The sequence below is a fragment of the Rhinolophus hipposideros genome, assembly GCF_964194185.1.
Source record: "Rhinolophus hipposideros genome assembly, chromosome: 1".
NCBI lineage: Eukaryota > Metazoa > Chordata > Mammalia > Chiroptera > Rhinolophidae > Rhinolophus > Rhinolophus hipposideros.
In genome coordinates, this window is record NC_138047.1 from 9781308 (window position 1) to 9800339 (window position 19032).

The window sequence follows — 19032 nt, forward strand, 5'->3', positions numbered from 1 at the left end:
TCTATTTTTCTGTTTTGTTCACTGCTGTTTCCCTGGAACCTTGAGCAGTATCTCACACACAGGTCAATACGTGTCAATAATAATAATAATAATAATAATAATAATGACAAGGAACTGTAACTCAGAGAAATGATGGGGAATCCTTCACATTCCTGCTTATTTTGCCTCTGTCAAGACAAGCACCTGAGAAAATGTTTTATTATTTGGTGGGCTCAAATGTCTCAAAGATAGGTCACCTTTCCAGTCAGGTAAGGCTTAATCTTTGTGAAAAGTGCTGTTTTATATTGCAATTTAAAGAAGTATGTTGGGAACAATCTTCTGATCTAATGTTTAAAGCACCCACACAAAGAGCAATTGGCTCACTTGCAGTGTACAGAAAAAAGCCATCCAGGTGAGCTGAAATGTTGGAGCCAATGAGTTATTTTTTTCAAATTATTTCTTAATCAGAATCAGCCTGCTAGCTTTTATGGGTAATAGTTCAAACTCCTTCCCCACTTTGACAGGGAGAAGATGCCTGGGAGGAGGAAGTAATTGTTGGGTCAGACCGCACGTCATTTAGCTTGGGAACACAGCCCCGGTAGAGCCTTCGGGAAAGATTCTGTTGCATTAGCCTGGCTGGAGACCACAATGGTAAGTAATGAGGCTTCAGATACTGTGCCAGGACCCTGTGAGTGTGGGTGTCAGACTGTGTGAGAGGAGCAGGAAGTAAGGGACTTGGGGGAGTTCCAGGTCATAGGAGAGATGGTCCCGCCCTCTGCCCTTTCCCCTGCCATAACCACAACGCCAGGTGGACATGCACTTTATTCACGGATCTAATTGCCATGGAAGTGGACAGATTTTATTTATCTAAGACCACAGAAAGTGCTCAAGGCTGCACATCTCACTTTCCAAGCTGCGAATGTAGTGAAGCCAGAGGACATGTCCTTTGGGGTGGATGGGCCTTTCTTCCTTCTAGTAGGCACCTTTACTGCTCTGTGGACTCACCTGGCTGATTGTGACACAGTTAAAAAAAAATACATGTGGTTTTTGTCCCAGGTTCCTGGCACAAGGGTCCTAAAACCCTTAGATTCTCTGGAGTGATAAGGGAGTTTTTGCATGCTAATGAGATGACTGTCTAGATGGCTTCAGGATGGGGATGGTGGCCAGAAAGACCAAAGCACAAAGACAGGGTGTTGGAACTTTCAGGCTGCCCCCCCTCTCCCAGTCTCCAGGGAAAGAAAAGTTCTGGAGATTGAGTTCAGTCAATCACTAATGGTCAATGATTAAATCAATCGTGCCTGTGTAATGAGACCTCATGAAAACTCCTAAATGACAGTTAGGAGAGCTTCTGGTTGTTGAACTCATGAAGGTGCTGGGAGGGTGGCGAGTTCAGAGGGCCTGGAAGCTCTGGGCACCTCTACCTTGCCTTCTGCATCTCTTCCACTTGACTGTTCCTGAGTTGTCTCTTCTATAATAAACTGATAATAGCACGTAAAGCACTTTTGAGTTCTGTGAGCTGTTCCAGCAAATTACTGAACCTGAAAGGAAGGAAATGTTGGGAACCCCTGACTTTGGAGCCAAGTTGGACAGAAGAGTGGGTTCCCTGGGCACCCAGTACTTGCAACTGACATGTGAAGTGGGAGTAGTCTTCTAGGACTGAGCTCTTTAGCTGTGGGGGTCGAGGTTAGCTCCAGGTGGTTAGTGTCAGAATTGAATTGAATTGTGGGATACCGGTTGGTGTCAGAGAACTGGTTGTTGGTGCGGAAAAACCCCACACATATGGTATCAAGTCTTGTAAGGAGAAACATTTCAGACACATGTGGCCTGCTCACTCCACTTTGAGTCAATCCTGGGTAAAACAAGAACAGGGGACTCACGGCTGTCTTGTGAGCAGCCCTCTCAGACTGTTGTTGGATAATCCTGGGAACGTCTGTGCTTTCACTACCCATCAGAACCAGCTGACAAGAATCAGTGTCAATGTTTAAAACCTGAGTGTCTGCTTGCTCCTTCCAGAAGGGAGGGGACAGCCCAGGCAGGTGCACCCAAGAGATAAGAGTGGCAGGGACCAGTGGATTTGCTTAAGCACTGATTCATGGCAGCCAGTACCAGTTGGGGCAGTGGGCTGGAGTAGTGGGACATAACCCCCTGGCTTTCAGATGAGGAGGAAAAATAAGGTCTGACAATTAAGTTCGCGAACTTGCCACTGTGTGCTTATATTGGCAGCCCTGTACAAATAGCTCGGTAAGATTTCATAACCTTGGTATATGAGTGTCTCACAGCTGTGTTTGTGTCGACATTTGGTGGTGTCTTGCTTAGTGGCATTCATTATTGTTGTTGCGTGTTTTTGTGTGCCGTTGCAATAATGTCTGAGCTTGAATTAGAGCAACGAACAAACATTAAATTTCTTATTAAACTTGGCAAGAGTGGAAATGAAATCAAGGATATGTTAGTCCAAACGCCAGTGGACTAAACGTTTTTCTGAGGAAAGAGAACGCATCACTGATGAAGAGAGGTCGGGGCTGCCAGTAACGATGAAAACATTGCACAAATTCATCAAATTGTGCGTCAAAATCATCAGCTGACTGTGAGAAGCATAGCAGACCACATTAACATCCATAGAGAAACAGTTAGGAAAATCTTAACTGAAAATCTTGGCATGAGAAAGGTGTGTGTAAAAATGGTCCCGAAGGAGCTCACCAATGAACAAAAGCAAAGAAGAGTCGAAGTTTGCCAAGAACTTTTAGAGAGGCGAGATGATGTTTTGGTCCATGTTATCACTGGTGATGAAACATGGGTGTACCAATACGACCCTGAAAGAAAGCGTCAAACTGCACAATGGAAGTCAGACAATTCTCCATGACCAAAAACAGTTCCGTCAGTCCAAAGCAAGAGTCAAAATGATGTTGCTAAACTTTTTTGATATCAGAGGGATTATTCATTATGAATTTGTACCAACTGGACAGTTAACCAAGTTGACTACTTGAAAGTGCTGAAAAGGCTGCATGAAAAAGTTAGATGACCTGAACTTTTCGCCCACAATTCATGGCTCTTGCATCACGACAATGCACCAGCTCACACGGCACTGTCTGTGAGGGAGTTTTTAACCAGTAAATAAATGACTATATTGGAATACACTCCCTACTGGCCCCCAGTGACTTTTTTTCTTTACCCAAAGACAAAGGAAATATTAAAAGGAAGACATTTTCAGGACATCAAGGTTAATACAACGACAGCTCTGATGGCCATTCCAGAAAAAGAGTTCCAAAATTGCTTTGAAGGATGGACTAGGCATAGCCCCCCAAGGGGAGTACTTCGAAGGTGACCGTAGTGATATTCAGCAATGAGGTACGTAGCATTTTTTCTAGGATGAGTTCATGAACTTCATTGTCTGACCTCCACATGAAGCAACTTTGAATTGAGAATATCCTCCCAAGCCCTACCAACAATACAGGATGAGGCACAGGAGTGTCATTTCATCATTATTCACCACACTTTCAGTTGTGTCTGCTGACATTTCTGTTTCGTCTAATGGACAAGTAACACTGCTCCTGTCCTGCAGAGCTCTTAGCATATCAGTGTTGTTTTTAAATCCAGCCTAATGACTAGATTCTCCAGGAAACTCCAAGGGCTGCCTAGCCAGGCCCCAGTTTTAGCATGGTCACTGGCAATAGCCTGATCTGGTCATCTGAGGTCCTGAGGACAGAGGTGCTCAAACTTGTGGGCAGGAGCGCAAGCTGGAGGGCTGCTTAAGCAGATGGCTGGCTGGGCCTCCGTCCGTGTCTAGCCAGGGTGAGGCCTGAGAATTTGCATTTCTAGCTAGGTTCCCAGGTGATACAGATGTTGCCAGTTCACCCAGTTGCAGGCTTGGAGAACCAGAAGTAAGTAGACCTCAGCTGTGAGGATGGCAAGGGAGGAACTAGATCAGACTCGGGAGCTTTTATCCAGGTCAGAAGCCACGCTTCTCCCCTGCATCCAGCCTGGCTGAGTGCCTCCCTGCCCAGGCTCTTGGGGCAGGAGTGCCCAGGTTTTCCTACTGCAGGCAGAAAACGGCCCCCTCCCCAGATTTCTTTTCTGGTTCATACGCTGAAGGCTTTCATGCTTTCTCCAAAGGGAGGGTAACACTCAAAAAGAAGAGATTGGACATTCTTTATCCTCAGAAACAGGTTCTTACCACAGCCTTTCTTTAGCCAGCTATTAATATTTAGATATTTGCATTTTCCAGCCTTTCCTCTCTGATGATAGAATGTAAGGCTTTGTCTCCATTGAAGGGACTCCTGCCAAAGAAAGGGGCTGAGAACCTTTTGATGGGGGTCAGGGAACAGGTAGGAAAGAGCATGTATGAAGAAAGAAGGAAGGAAGGAGGAGTACCTGGGGGCAGGACCCAGGGGGCCCATTACTTGACAGCCCCACCGGACCTCTGCCAGACTCCCTGGTGTGGAGAGTTCAGGGCTGTCCCGCTGCCCTGGCTCCCCTGTCTGGCATTCCCCCACTCTATGCCCCTCGCAGTGGTTTGATCCTGGTGGTTTAAGCTTCCCAGCTCCCTGGGCTTTGCCCAAGGACAGACCAACAGCCAGCCTTAGGAGAGGCAGGGAACAGGGGTTGTGAGAAGGGACTGGATGAGAACCACTGCTTTGTCGCTTCCTGTGCTGAGGGACATACCCCCTCCAGCCTCAGTATTTTGTCTATAAAATGGGGATAATGCATTCTTCATGGATTTCTGTAGGAGCTGATGAAATCATGTTTGCCTGGAGCACAAGTGCTCAATCAAAGGCAGCTGCCCTGAATAGTATTAATATTAGAGCTGGAAGCAGGGAGAGGCTACTTTCAGGGTTCCCTGGTAGTGACTGGGAAGGGTCCCAAAAGAGGAGAAGCGGTGGGAGCACTTGGGAGGAGGGCACAGGATGGGGGCTGGACCAAGGAGACGCTGGGGCTGAGGTTCAGTGTGGCCGAGTGGGGCAAGAGAAATCCAGCTCCTTGATTGTGTCTTTTACCAAAATGTGTGTGTGTGTGTGTGTGTGTGTGTGTACAAGTGTGTGGCTGTGAAAGGCTTAATGAGCCACAGTATCAAAGGAAGTTACACACACTAAGAGTAGTTCTATGGACACGTCTAACAGATCTTGGTTTCTAGATACCATTCTTCGATTAAAGTAACCAGGAAACCTTGCCGGGTGGGAGCAGTAAAGTATAAGATGAGCTCAGGACACCTTGTGAAGCCAGAAAATAAGTAACTATTTTGCTGAAGTGCCAACAAATGATGGGAGCATGTCCAAAAGACACAGGGCTCAACTGGAAAGGGTTCCTCTGGGACAATCATGGAAGTAACAAATTGTGACCCACAGAATAAAGTAAGAACCCATGAGCCATACTGACATAAATAAACAGATAAATGCATAAACAGGGGAGGAAGGAAAGTTGTTCCTCACAAATTCTTGAATTTATAGAAAGCATTAGAATTCTAGCTAATAAGTGTAGAAGGAATCACAGAACTAGAAAAGTCAGACACCACAGCAATTAACAACTGTTTTGCACAACCCCAGTGGATGCTAAAATTAGTAAGCAAAAATATGAGAAACAGGATATTAGCAGCTTCAAACCATCTCCCACAAGACAATTATCAATTACAAAGGGGAAAATGGTAACTTTACAGTGTAAAATCCTGGAAGCCTTACCCAAGTGATCAAAGGCAATGTCACCAGTAACGGACCCATCAGCATCACGTGCTTCTTGATACAATGCACTGAGAAGGACATGTCACATCTGTAGTGTTCTTGCCCCAAACGCCTCACTTGAATTTTGTCATGAGGAAACAGCAGACATCGAAAATAGGGGACATTCTGCAAAATAACCAGCAAGTACTTTTTCAAAAATGTCAAAATCAGGCAAGACAAACAAAGACTGAGGACATGCTCCAGACTGAAGGAGGCTAAAGAGACATAATGACTAAATGGAACGTGTGATACTGGCCCGCATCCTGAACCACAAAAGGGACACTCATTCGTAGGACAGCTGGTAACATTTGAATAGTATCGTACCAATATTAATTTCTAGATTTTGATAATTGTGTTGTGGTTATTTAACATTTGGGAAGTTGGCGTGAAGGGCCTATGAGAATCCTTTGTGCTCATTAGAACATTTTTGTAAGTCTGAAATGAATTCAAAATGAAAAGATTTAAAAAAATTAAAAAGTAATTGTAGATGCTGGAGAAGTCACTAAGTGAGAGAACTCCTAAATTGATCTGGCTGTGAATCAGCTACTACTAATTACTGTTACTAATTTCCAGGCAGCGTAATGATGAGCGTTACAAATTTAGTGGCTTAAAATACTGCCCATTTATTAGTTCGCAATTCCGGGAGTCAGAAGTCACACAGTGCGACTGGGTTCTTTTCTCACAAGGCTGAAATCGAGGTGTTGCTGGGGCTGAGTTCCCATCAGGAGACTCTGGAGAAAAGCCCACTTTCAAGGTCATTCTCGTTTGCAGAATTCAGTTTCTGTGATCGGAGGAATAAGGTACCCATTTCCTTGCTGACTGTCAGCTGGGACTACTCTCAGCCTCCCGAGGCCGCCTGCACTCTTGGCCACACAACCCTTCCATCTTCAAGACAGCCAGGGCCGGCTGAGTCCTTCTCACGCTTTGAACTCTGACTTCTTTTGGAACCAGCTGGAGAAAACTGTCTGCCTTAAGTGACCCAAGCATCTGATGAGGGACCTTAATTATATCTGCAAATCCCCTTCATGGCAGTACCTAGATTAGTGTTTGAATGAATGTGTGTACATCAGGCCTCGGAATTGTGGGGCCATATAAGAATCCTGCTTACCACAGAGAGTAATTTCTTAAACACATGGTTATGAACTGGCAACAGGCTTATGGATGGGGGGCGGGAAATGGGCTACCTGTAATGAGGATGTGAGCTGTCAAATGCCCCCCCAAGTCAGTATGACTTGGCTCAGCTAAGGGATGATCCTCAGAGAGGGCCACCTTTCCCTAATAATCCTGTTTAAACTCTACTTCTGTGTACAGCCTCGACTGTGTTGGAATGTAATTAATTATCCTCTCTTCCATCCTGTTGAAGTTTCAGAAATCAGGATTTAGTCTCTTTTCAAATCTTTGATGAATTAATATCCCTGATGGAAGGAGAGTACCATTGTATTTAACGTTCCACTGTCCTTCCGACTTTGCACGTGACATGCAGTTCCATCCAGGGCACTTGGGAATGTGTGGACCAGCTGAGCTGGACCAGCTCCCTGCCAGTCGGGGACAGTTACTCCTTTCTTCAGAAGGAAAGAGTAGCTGAAGTGAGACTCCAAAGTCATCGGGAGGCCTTTGAGAGCTGTTCACAGGGTTTAACTCGGGCCTCTGAAGCCCACTGAGTCCACAGCTGGTGTTGCCTTGAGGATGGGGCCATGGGAAATATCAGAGCCCTAAGTGACTCAGAACGCAGCCAGCTTGCTCTTCTGAAGCCTACTCCCATCAATGTATAACCAGGCCAATTTTTTTGTGTTACCGAGAGCTTTCATCTATTTTTTCATAGCACCCTGGCACGTTTCTGACTGAAGCAGAGGTGAGCACTCACCTCCTTTCACTGACAACAAAGCTGGCCTCAGCCAGGGGAAGTGCCTTGCCCTGGTTGCTCGGCCAAAGGCAGAGCCGAGACCCAGATCCAGGCTTCTTGATCAATGCCACCGTTCTGTGTCACACTGTCCGTCTCCAGGGAGCTGTGTTCTCTCCTCCTGTCATTGTCATACGAGGGGGACGTCACAGTCCTCAGAGGGTTAGCTGAGCTGGGGCTGAGGTCCTTTCAATCCCAGTGTCTTTAGTCTTAATAACCTATTTACGGCTAAGGAGCGAGGCTGCCTCTTTCCCAGAAACCAGACTAAGCGTCTCAGGCCAACTGGTAGCTTTCCACGTCCATTATGGTCCTAGAATATGATGCTGAAGAGGAAAACAAGGAGTCTCAGAGATTTCAGCTGAGGCACACAATCACTCCTGAAGAGAAAGGCTCGTTCTCCATTGTGGGGTTTCACTCCACCCATAATAAGGACACGTTAGGTGGACGAGCCAGGCCGGTGGGGGCGAGGTGAGGCCATGTGACCAAGCCCAGTGCTGACTAGTTGTCTGCTGGTGCGTCCAGTCTGGCCACTGCTTCCTTCCTCTGCCTCTGTTTCCCTACCTGTAAAATGCAGGGAATATTAGTTGTTGGCAGAATGGAAGGTGGAACTGACTCTTACAAAAAAGAAATATTGAATTCCTAAAAGACAAACATGTATTTTTTACTGTAACTGAGGATGGCTTTTATAGATACAGAAGACTGCTTAGAATTGTTTCTACTTTCCATTAATACTCACTTTACTAAAATTCAAAATTTTAGGTTTTCCTTAAACTTTTAAGTTGAACTTAAACAGCATTAATTGACATAACTTTTATTTTATAGAATGTAGTAAAATTAAACAGTCACTGTTAAGGAAAACCTTGAGAACAGGTCCCATTCAGAAATTTAGTTTTCTTTTTTTTGTTTTTTTTAATTTATGTATTGGGGTGACAATTGTTAGTGAAATTACATAGATTTCAGGTGTACAATTCTGTATTACATCATCTATAAATCCCATTGTGTGTTCACCACCCAGAGTCAGTTCTCCTTCCATCACCATATATTTGATCCCCCTTATCCTCATCTCCCACCCCCCACCCCCCTTACCTTCTGGTAACGACTAAACTATTGTCTGTGTCTATGAGTTTTTGTTTCTCATTTGTATGTCTTATTCTTTTGTTGTTTTTGGTTTCTATACCACATATCAGTGAAATCATAGGGTTCTCTGCTTTTTCTGTCTGACTTATTTCGCTTAGCATTATACTCTCAAGATCCATCCAGGTTGTCACAAATGTTCCTATATCATCTTTCCTTAACGCCGAATAGTATTCCATTGTGTATATATACCACAACTTCTTTATCCATTCATCTATCAAAGGACATTTTGGTTGTTTCCATGTCTTGGCCACTGTAAACAAAGCTGCAATGAACATTGGAGTACACGTGTCTCTATAGAGAAATGCTATCAAATTTTTTGGGTAGATACCCAGGAGAGCGATTGCTGGGTCATATGGTAATTCTATTTGTAATTTTTTGAGGAACCTCCACACTGCCTTCCATGACAGCTGCACCAGTTTGCATTCCCACCAACAGTGTATGAGGGTTCCTTTTTCTCCACAGCCTCTCCAACACTTGTTATTATTTGTCTTGTTGATGATAGCCATTCTGACTGGGGTGAGGTGATATCTCATTGTGGTTTCTATTTGCATTTCTCTGATGATTAGTGATGTTGAGCATTTTTTCATATGTCTATTTGCCATTTGTATGTCCTCTTTGGAGAAATGTCTCTTCAGGTTCTCTGCCCATTTTTCAATTGGGTTGTTTGTTTTTCCATTGTTGAGTTTCATGAGTTCCTTGTATATTTTGGATATTAGACCCTTATTGGAGGAACTGTTTGCAAAAATTTTCTCCCATTCAGTCGGTTGCCTCTTTATTTTGTCGATGGTTTCTTTTGCTGTGCAGAAACTTTTAAGTTTCATATAGTCCCATTTGTTTATTTTAGCTTTTACTTCCATTGCCTTTGGAGTCAAATTGATAAAATGCTCTTTGAACCCAAGGTCCATAAGTTTAGTACCTATGTTTTCTTCTATGCAGTTTATTGTGTCAGGTCTTATGCTTAAGTCTTTGATCCATTTTGAATTAATTTTGGTACATGGTGACAGATAACAGTCCAGTTTCATTCTTTTGCACGTGGCTATCCAATTCTCCCAGCACCATTTATTGAAGAGGCTGTCTTTCCTCCATTGTATGTTTTTAGCTTCTTTGTCAAAAATTATCTGTCTGTATTTATGTGGTTTTATTTCTGGGTTCTCATTCTATTCCATTGGTCTATGTGTCTGTTTTTCTGCCAATACCATGCTGTTTTCATTATTGTAGCCCTGTAGTACAAGCTAAAGTCAGGCAGTGCGATACCTCCAGCATTGTTCTTTTTTCTTAAGATTGCTTTGGCTATTCGGGGTCTTTTGCAGTTCCATACAAATCTGATGATTTTTTGTTCTATTTCTTTAAAAAATGCCATTGGGATTTTGATGGGGATTGCATTAAATCTGTATATTGCTTTGGGTAATATGGCCATTTTAACTATGTTGATTCTTCCAATCCATGAGCATGGAATGTCTTTCCATTTCTTTGTGTCTTCTTCAATTTCTTTCAAAAATGTCTTATAGTTTTCAGCATATAAATCCTTCACATCCTTGGTTAGGTTTATTCCTAGGTATTTTGTTCTTTTTGCTGCAATTGCAAAGGGGATTGTTTTTTGTATTTCTTTTTCTGAGATTTCATTGTTAGTATATAGGAATGCAATGGACTTTTGTACGTTGATTTTGTAGCCAGCAACTTTACTGTATTCGATGATTGTTTCTAACAGCTTTTTGGTGGAGTCTTTAGGGTTTTCAGAAATTTAGTTTTTAAAGTACCGTTAACAATTTTAAACTTCATTTATTAAATTAACGTTTTTCACTACTTTAGTTTGCTCACAAGCCTTCCCAAGTTCTTAACCAACTAAAAATGGTGAATCTTAAGTTCTCTAAAATGTTCCCATACCACTTACAATCTTAATAAAATTGTATTGCACCTCTTAGCTTAAATCACAAGTCTACATCAATTACTCAATGACATTTTTAAAACTGGAATCACAAGGTCTATTAGATACTCAAATTTGCCACATTCTCCTAAAATTGCAAGTTCTTAAAATACCAAATAGATACAGATCGCCTAAACTTAACCCCAATGCCTCAACAGTCTGAGTTGAATTTGCTTCACATTCTGCTGCTTACATAGGAACTTTCTCAGGGTTAAAAGAAACTTACTCAATAAAGCAACAATTATGTCATTGTCAGCAAGTCGGGGGGAAGTTACTTATAGACCAGAAAGCAATTAGGATGGCAAAAAACACGAAATAATGATTTTCCAGACCTTCTGAATTGTGGGTTGTATTGTTTTTGAAATAAAATGTTGAAAGCTAAAAAAAAAAACACGCTAAATTATAGATCTGCCACTGGGGAATTTCTCAATAGGGTCTGACAGGAGCTTTTAAGCGATTACAAAGTGTCTGCTGCTCACTTGAAGGTGGCTTCACGAATTAGCCAGGCAATTCATCTCTAAGTGGTGTCATGTTCTGGAGGCACCCAGTGGCTGTGTCCGGGGCTTTGGCCAGGCCACCGTGCAGTTTCCTCGGGCACAGGGCTGCACAGATGGAAGGACAGCTGATGACTGGAGAGGACAGGCCTGTGGACAGTTAAAGAGAAAGCAAGTCAAAATCAGTTCCTTGGGGCAAGGGTGCTTCACTGGCACCTTGGAGGTAATCAGAACCCTTGGTTCTGAAGGACAGATAGCTAACTCAATGGAACTACGGCAAAGGGGCAGTTTTCTGAAGTATACTGAGCTTACTCAGGAGGAAAGGCAGAGCATGCAAACCACAGGGTTAGACAACTAGCTGCTGCGGGAATAGCACCATCACTGAGGTCCTAAGATGTCAGGCAGTTCCCACTGGAAGCACGAGTTCCGAGCTGGGGAGAGTAGTTTCCAAAGGAAGGAAGGGATGGGCTGTGCAGGTCAAACCTGGTTCAGAAGAGCAGTTCGTCCCCTGGGCTTCCTCAATGCAGAACTAGTGTGTTTCATCACACGGGCCAGGAATCAGGAGACCTGGGCGCCGACTAACTTGCCGATGTTGGGCAAGCCCCTTCCCTTCTCACTGACCTTGCGACTCTGAAGTGACCAAAAGGCCTTGAAAGGGCTGTGCCAGGCCTGAATTAGGGAAAGGCAGATCGGGGAGCAAAGGAGAGGGAATAAGAGCACAGAGCAGATGGACGGACATTTCATACACAGCAAACACCCTAAAGGAAAGAGGACTTTAGACAGAAGGTCACTGGCCATGGAAATTGCGTGGCCAGACACAAAACAAGGAAGAGAGAGGCTGGTAGCCTAAGTTGCACTTGAGTGCCTGGCCCGCCCACCCCCCAGGGAGAGAGCCCCACCAATCATGCTGGCAGACCCACTGCAGTGCCGCAGGCCAGGTCCCCCACCCCTCATTTTATTCCTCCCTGAATCAAACTTCTGGCACCTACGATATTAGGTTGGTGCAAAAGTAACTGTGGTTTAAAAGGGTAAAAACGGCAGTATCCGCAATTACCTGTGCAGCAACCTAACACTATTCGAAAGTGAAGTGATGTTGTACGTCAGCCTGTTTACTGGCGTTTCCCTCAACACTGGAGCTCTGCGTCTGCCTGGTCACAGCAGGTCCACGAACATTTACTGGATGGATGACGGATGGAAGTTTGGAAGACTGTGTTCCAAAAAGCTTAGAGCTATGGCACTCCTCTTTGTCGTCTTCAGCTCTGAGACTGGTTCATGTAGATGCCACTAATTGTTTGTTAAATGAGGCAGCAGCTACCTTTGCTGTGGAATATGGATTCATTTTTCCATGTGGCTTGGACTCCAATTGTGTCTTGTCCCTCTTCGTGTCACTGGTTTTGCGAGGGCATAGGAAATGCTCAGTAGACACTCGCGCAAATGCAATCAAATAAGCAATATGCTCTGTATTCAATTACAAAAGTCACCCTGGGAGCCACTCATTTTCAATTACCAAATTGTGTTACCAGTTAGGGATGCTTCTGTCCATAAGCAATAGAAACCCCCATCTTCTGTGACTTAAACAAGCAAGGGCTTCTTTTCTGGTGTCAGCAGTCCAGGGCTGGTGCCATGCGTCTGGTGTTCTGTCCCACCAACCACACCGTAGCAAGGAGGCTTCTTGCTCAGTCTGACCCCTGCTGCCATCACCAGGCAACACGTCCCCATCGTTCAAGGTTGTACTGGGACAAAGGAGTAGCACCAGCTCATCCTTCTTTCACCAGGAAAGACCCCAGAAATGTCTACTTTCATCTCATTGGACAGATGCCTAAGGTAGGTGCTGGGCAGCAGAACATGTGTTTCCTATAGTCGGGACAGGGGATGGCTTGTCACCACAGCGCTCTTGTAGCGAGGAGAGGGTCTGAGGGCCATTTAGCCCTGTTCAGAATGACTGGACCTTAGTTGGGAGAAGCATTCTCTCTGGTATATTTGAGGTGCTTCATATGACAGGCCTCAAAACTTACTCAAAGCAAATGTTTTAGACAAGGACCAGTCTTGTTTAAGGATTTTACTAAAATGAACTGTTTCAGACTCCCAAGATAAGTCTGAAGTTCACAGTTGACTTGCTCTCTTGTAGGTAAGTCCAACCTTATGGCTTTGCCATCTGACTGAGGAGTTTCAGTGGCCCGTCTCTGGTTGGCTGATGAGGACTTAGAACTGAACGTTTCATCCGCCTCTGGCTGGGCAGGAGTCTACTTGCTTTTCAAGGAAAGCTGTGTGAGCCGGTGAAACACCTGAAGTTTGGGTATGGATAAGTGTTCAGTGACTTCAGTAAAGGGTTCATGCTCCAGAATTACCCATTTTAATATGGCTCTAAGAGCTAGAAAAAGAAAAAAGAACCTCTTTTCTCTAAGCCGTGTGTTGTTTACCAGGCCAATTATGCCTGCACTTGTTTACTAGCATTATCGTTTGCATAGTTTAAAACCTATTTGTGCCTATATTTTCAACATGATTTGGGCCCAACCCCTAGAGATATATTTTTACTTTAACATAGTGCCTAACAAAATGGTAAGCATTTACTAAATACTTCTTTAGTGGCTAACTGGTATGAACATATGTAATTTCCTTTTTTGTTTTTTGAAAATATGTAATTTCTGTGAATACTTTTCAGCCTGTCCCCATCAACAAATAAACTACTTGATCTGACTTAAATGATTACTCTGTAGATAAGCACAGACATGGCATCGTAACACTGGAAAAAGCAAGATATATCCCTATTCCCCCCTTGTCCAATATTTCCAAATTGCCTTGTTTCCAAAGGAAATTCAATATCTTAATCCAGCCTTTTTTCCCCCTTCAAGCCCTGGGAAGATGAACTATTTCAACACAAATAAGCTCACCAAGGGCCATCAAATAGCACAGAGCATGGAAGGTACCGCCCAGATGGAAATGTTGTTTCAGTCTCTGGGCACAACTTCTGGGTCTGCCCGAAAGGTTTGTCACTATGGAGGGGACTAGCTCTCCAGTGAGGGTTGTGTGGGTGATCAGTGGGAAACCTGAAAGGACATGTGAGGAGGAAGGTTTATTTTTGTCAGAAAACAGGCATTTGTCTAATCGCTTGGAGGAAAAAGCAATGCCTTTATTCTTGCAGTCATTATTATAAAAAAATAATATTGATAAGATGTGGTAAAATGTGGAAGTTATAAAGTACCCTTGTTGCTGAGATGAATGATTCATGAGTTTTATAAGCCACTGTCCACTAAGAAGTCTACAGAAAATCTGAGTCTTTATTAAAGTGAGAATTACCTGTTTTTATTTCTTCAAGGAAAAGGATGAATTCTTTGGAGCTCTCAAGCAAAGGCCATCCTATACCATGCCCTGCCACTCAGAGTGTATTATACCCCAAGATAATATATGAGAAGACAGAGACCCACCACAGGCGTGCCTACATGCCATGGGCACCACTGCCATTCGCTTGTCCCAGTTCCGATTCCCTCCCCGACCCACCTACGCCTAAGCCCAGGACGTCTTGACAAGGCACACTGAAATACGTTCATTGGCAGGGCAGTGACAGCTGTTCATGCTATGAAGTCTCAAAAGAAGGCAGAAATATGAAGAAGAACTTGAGAGGAACACAATTTTTGTGGGGAGGAAGCTCATCTCAGCAGGAACATTAAAAATAGGTGGACGGAGAAAAAGGCAAAGTGAGTCAGACTGTGAGTCAAAGTGAAGATGATGACTCACTGGACCAGGGGAGCTGTGAGGTGACAGGAAGTGAAAAAAATCCTCCTCCTCCATCCTTGTCCCAGTCTCCCGAAGACTTCCTACAGGGCTCCGGGTTTTATTTTTAGTGAATATAACGTCTTGACCAAAAAAGGTCTTCCCTTTGGTTTTCTCTGAAAACGTCCAGATTTATCAGATTGTTGCAGAAACTCTAACTCTTTTCATACCTTTGGATGCTTAATAAATGCTCTTAGGAAGGAGCATGAAAGAGAATGTACTTGGCAGAGCAGCACAGAGGAGACGCGAGGTGAGGGGCACTGACCTCTGTGACCTGAGGGAATCTTGGGGCAGGGCATGGGAGGCTGGGGCTTATGCGTAACTATGACGTAAGCACATAGAGTGATGGTGGTCAAACAGCAGCTGGTAAGCATCCTAACCACCCTTGAGCTTCTAATGTTACGCAGTAGCTCTGAATTTCATTAAAGTCAGTTCAGGAATTCTTCAGCCACCTCTGATTCCTGCAAACCTAGATCACTTTTTAAGACAAAAAAAATGATCACGACATTCAGAAAATCATTTCATAAGCACCATAACCTTTGGAGATTCATTTAAGCAGCTACTGTCTTTACATGTTGTGAGGAAAAATAAGACAAGCCGCCCCGACTGTGGAAGATTTCTGCGTGCCTAACTAATACCCACTCCCCCTCTTTTCCTGAGGAAGAGAACTTGCAAGCTTTAGCAGGACACAAATCTGTCTGAAATAAGGCTATCTCCAGCCTCAGGTGTGGCTAGCCATGCATTTGACTAAGTTCTGTCCAATGTGATGTACGTAGAAACAGTGCATTGCAGGATTAAAGAACAGCTGCCATGTGCCTCAGAAACTCTTCTACCCATTTTTCCTTCTTGTAGGTGGAACGCAGATATGATGGATGGAACTTAAGCAGCCATCACAGATCAGAAGTGGAAGGCACATACCAAGGATGGCAGAGCTTAGACAGACAGCATCTGAGTTCCCAATACCTTCACCTGGCCACCTCTGAACTGCTTATCCCGGAACTTTTCTGTGAGGGGCAAAAAACACTGTAATGTAAGCTACTGTACTGGGTTGAATAGTGTACCCCCCAAATTTCTGTCTTTTCCAGAACCTCAGAATGCAACTTTATTTGGAAACAGTGTCTTTGCAAATGTATTTAGTCAGGATGAGCTCTCTCTGGGTTAGGGTGGGCCCTAATCCAATACGTCTGGTGTCCCCATGAGACAGAGACAAAACAGTATGTGACGACAATGGGAGCGATACATCTCTAAGCCACAAAGAGCCAAGGGTGGCCAGTAACCACCAGAAGCTGGGAAGAGGCAAGAAGTATCGTCTCCAGAGCCTTCAGAGAACACGGCCCTGCCGACGCCTGGATTTCAGACATGCAGCTTCCAGAGCTGTAAGAGAATACATTTTTGTCGTGTTAAGCCACCTGGTTTGTGGGAATTTGCTATGGCGAGTCCAGAAAACAGTCACAGCTACGGTTATATTTTGCAATCTTTGCTATGAGGCCGAACGTAACCCTTATATTCAAATCATGCAGAACACACTGCTTTCCTCTTGGACTCTAATGGCACTGTTCACTCAGGAACGGGAAATTTCACTGGCAAATGGCTGATATTCCCACTGACTCATAGGTGATAAGGAGTTTTATTACCAGCTCCACTCTGACTCTGCCCAGAACCTTCCTCTCTGCAGCTCCTACTGAGACTCAGCAGTGACCACCTTTCTTCACAATTTGATAAAAATGCAGTATGAGGTAAGAATTGACAGATTACTCATAGCTTCATTTCTCTTTCATTCTTGTTCCGTCTTCTCTCTTTACCTTTCTTCCTTCTCTATTTACCCCGACCCATCCATTCTGGGCAAGTAACTTTTGGGCCATCCCAGAAACAAATCTCAAAGCGCTAACTGGGGAGAATATTTCAGACCTGGCTAGAGTCGCTATGGTAACGGGGTCTTCTATACTTCCAAATTTCAGATACATAATTGCATTAACTCAAAAAAAGAAAAAAAGAAAAGAAAAAAACCTAACAATGACAACCAGAGTTTTAGTTGGATAATTGCCATGTCAAGTGAACTAGGTAAGAGGTGCTTTCAAAGCAACTAACAAGATCCTGGCTCTTTGCTTCTCCTCCTAATGTGAAGGCCAAGTGCAAACATGAAGAGCAAACACAACCTTTGCTGACAGCCTAATCCTTCAATGCCTCTGTCGCAGCAGCAATGGACTGCCAAGAACATGTGGTCAAGTCTGTCCTTTTCCAACATTTCTCTCTCATTGTTCAATCGCATTAATGCCTCAGATGAATCAATGACACACTTCAAATGTCCCCTTAGGTGTGGAAACCCCTTTTTAGTGATGGCAGAGGTTAGAAGAGTCTGCAAAATTTTTTAAAAATAAAATCGTTTCCTTTAAGTGTATTGATACGTATTATGAATTCCCTTAAACATCATAAGTCTTAACTTACTGATAAAAAGTGAAGAATAATTGTCCAAGAGTCACACCAAAAATGTTCAGAGCTCCAAGAAATCGTCATCCATTCATTAAACAGATATTAGAGAGTCTACCATGTGCCAGCAGGTCCTGGGCATATTGGCAAGACAGACACTTGCTGTGCTTGTCATTTTTACGGCCTAGTGGGAACAGACTTGCAGCCACACAATCTCAGTGTGTCAAGTGCTATGACACAGGCTGACAGAGGGTGTAACGGGAGCAGCGCCCACACCTACGGTGGATTATACTCACGTGTATGTGTGTACAAGTGGATGAACACACAGGTAGGCACAGGTGTTAGAAGGCATTAATAACCTAAGCACTAAAACCTGAAGAACAAGCAGAAATTACGTAAGGTGAGGTGGAGCAAGTGCCTGGAAGCCACACGAGGCAGAACTATGAGGTCAGTGTGGCCGCCCTGAAGCAGGCCTCGGGGGTGGTGAGAGGTGAGGATGGAGAAGGGCACAGGCCATGAGATCAGGGGCTTTGTCTGGCATGTAAAGGATTCTCAGGACAGCTTGGGCTGGGGGACCGACTCAACTAGGGGTAAAGCCTAGGCCTCAGGCTGAAATCAGGGAGTTAAACAATGCATGCTGAATTAAATGGGCGTAACCCCAGCTCACCCCCCAGAACACCAGCTGGGGAAGGTAGCATTTTAGCTTTGCATCCAGCTAAAACTTGGGGGTCTCTAAGGAAAGGAGTTGTGAGTGAATATAAGTAGGCAACCAGAAGTCTTCCACACTCAGGGTGGCTTGTCTTATTATTTTCTTGCTGTTGTTTGTTTATCTTGGCCACATGTATATTTCAAGTGCTGAGACAATGCCTGTACATACTCGTAGTAGCTGCTAAATAATATGTGTTGAAATAATAAAACAAGAAACCTCGTTAATATTAGATATAAAGAAAGCACAGAGAAAAAAAGGAAAGACCAAGATAAGCATATCAAAGAGAAAGAGAGTATATCAAAATAACATTTCAACAAGAGTTTAAGATCCAATATTTGATTAATTGGAGTTTCAGAAAAGGAAAACAGAAAATTAAATGAAGAAGCACTAATAATACAGTAATACATAATACAAGATTAATTTCCCAGACCTTAAAGACACAATTTCTAGACTGAAAGGACCAACCACATCATAACATTTCTGAATATTGGAAATAAACATCCCTAAACGTCTCTGGAGAGAAAAAGACATGTCACATTTAAAGAAAAATCAGAATAGCACTACACTTCCCAACATCAACCATAATAACCAAAATAAAATGGAGTAATATCTCAGAAGTCTGATGGAATACAGTTTAAAACCCAGCCATATATGTAAGCATAGAAATTGAGGATGGGGGTAGAATAAAAACATTTTTGGATGTACAAAAACTAACAAAATTCTCATGAAGTTCCTGGGGGAATGTACCGCGTTTCCCCAAAAATAAGACCGGGTCTTATATTAATTTTTGCTCCAAAAGATGCATTGGGGCTTATGCTCAGGTGACGTCATCCTGAAAAATCATGCTAGGGCTTATTTTCTGATTAGGTCTTTTTTTGGGGGAAACATGGTATTTTGTGAATGTAAGAACACAGAAGATAGGAGACTCTAAAAATAAGGTACCCGACACAGAACCACAGGGAAGTCTGAAGAGGCAACGTGCA

At 43.6% G+C, this 19032-nt stretch overlaps 1 long non-coding RNA gene across 1 annotated transcript; it reads right to left on the minus strand.

Annotated features, from left to right (window-relative positions):
- Positions 1-6289: 6289 nt before the first annotated feature.
- LOC308497378 lies at positions 6290-12453 on the minus strand. Its single transcript, XR_013993318.1, has 3 exons — positions 11626-12453; positions 11128-11292; positions 6290-8148 (listed from the first exon to the last, which is right to left on the minus strand). It is a non-coding gene; the product is annotated as an uncharacterized lncRNA (long non-coding RNA).
- Between the last annotated feature and the right edge of the window lie 6579 nt (positions 12454-19032).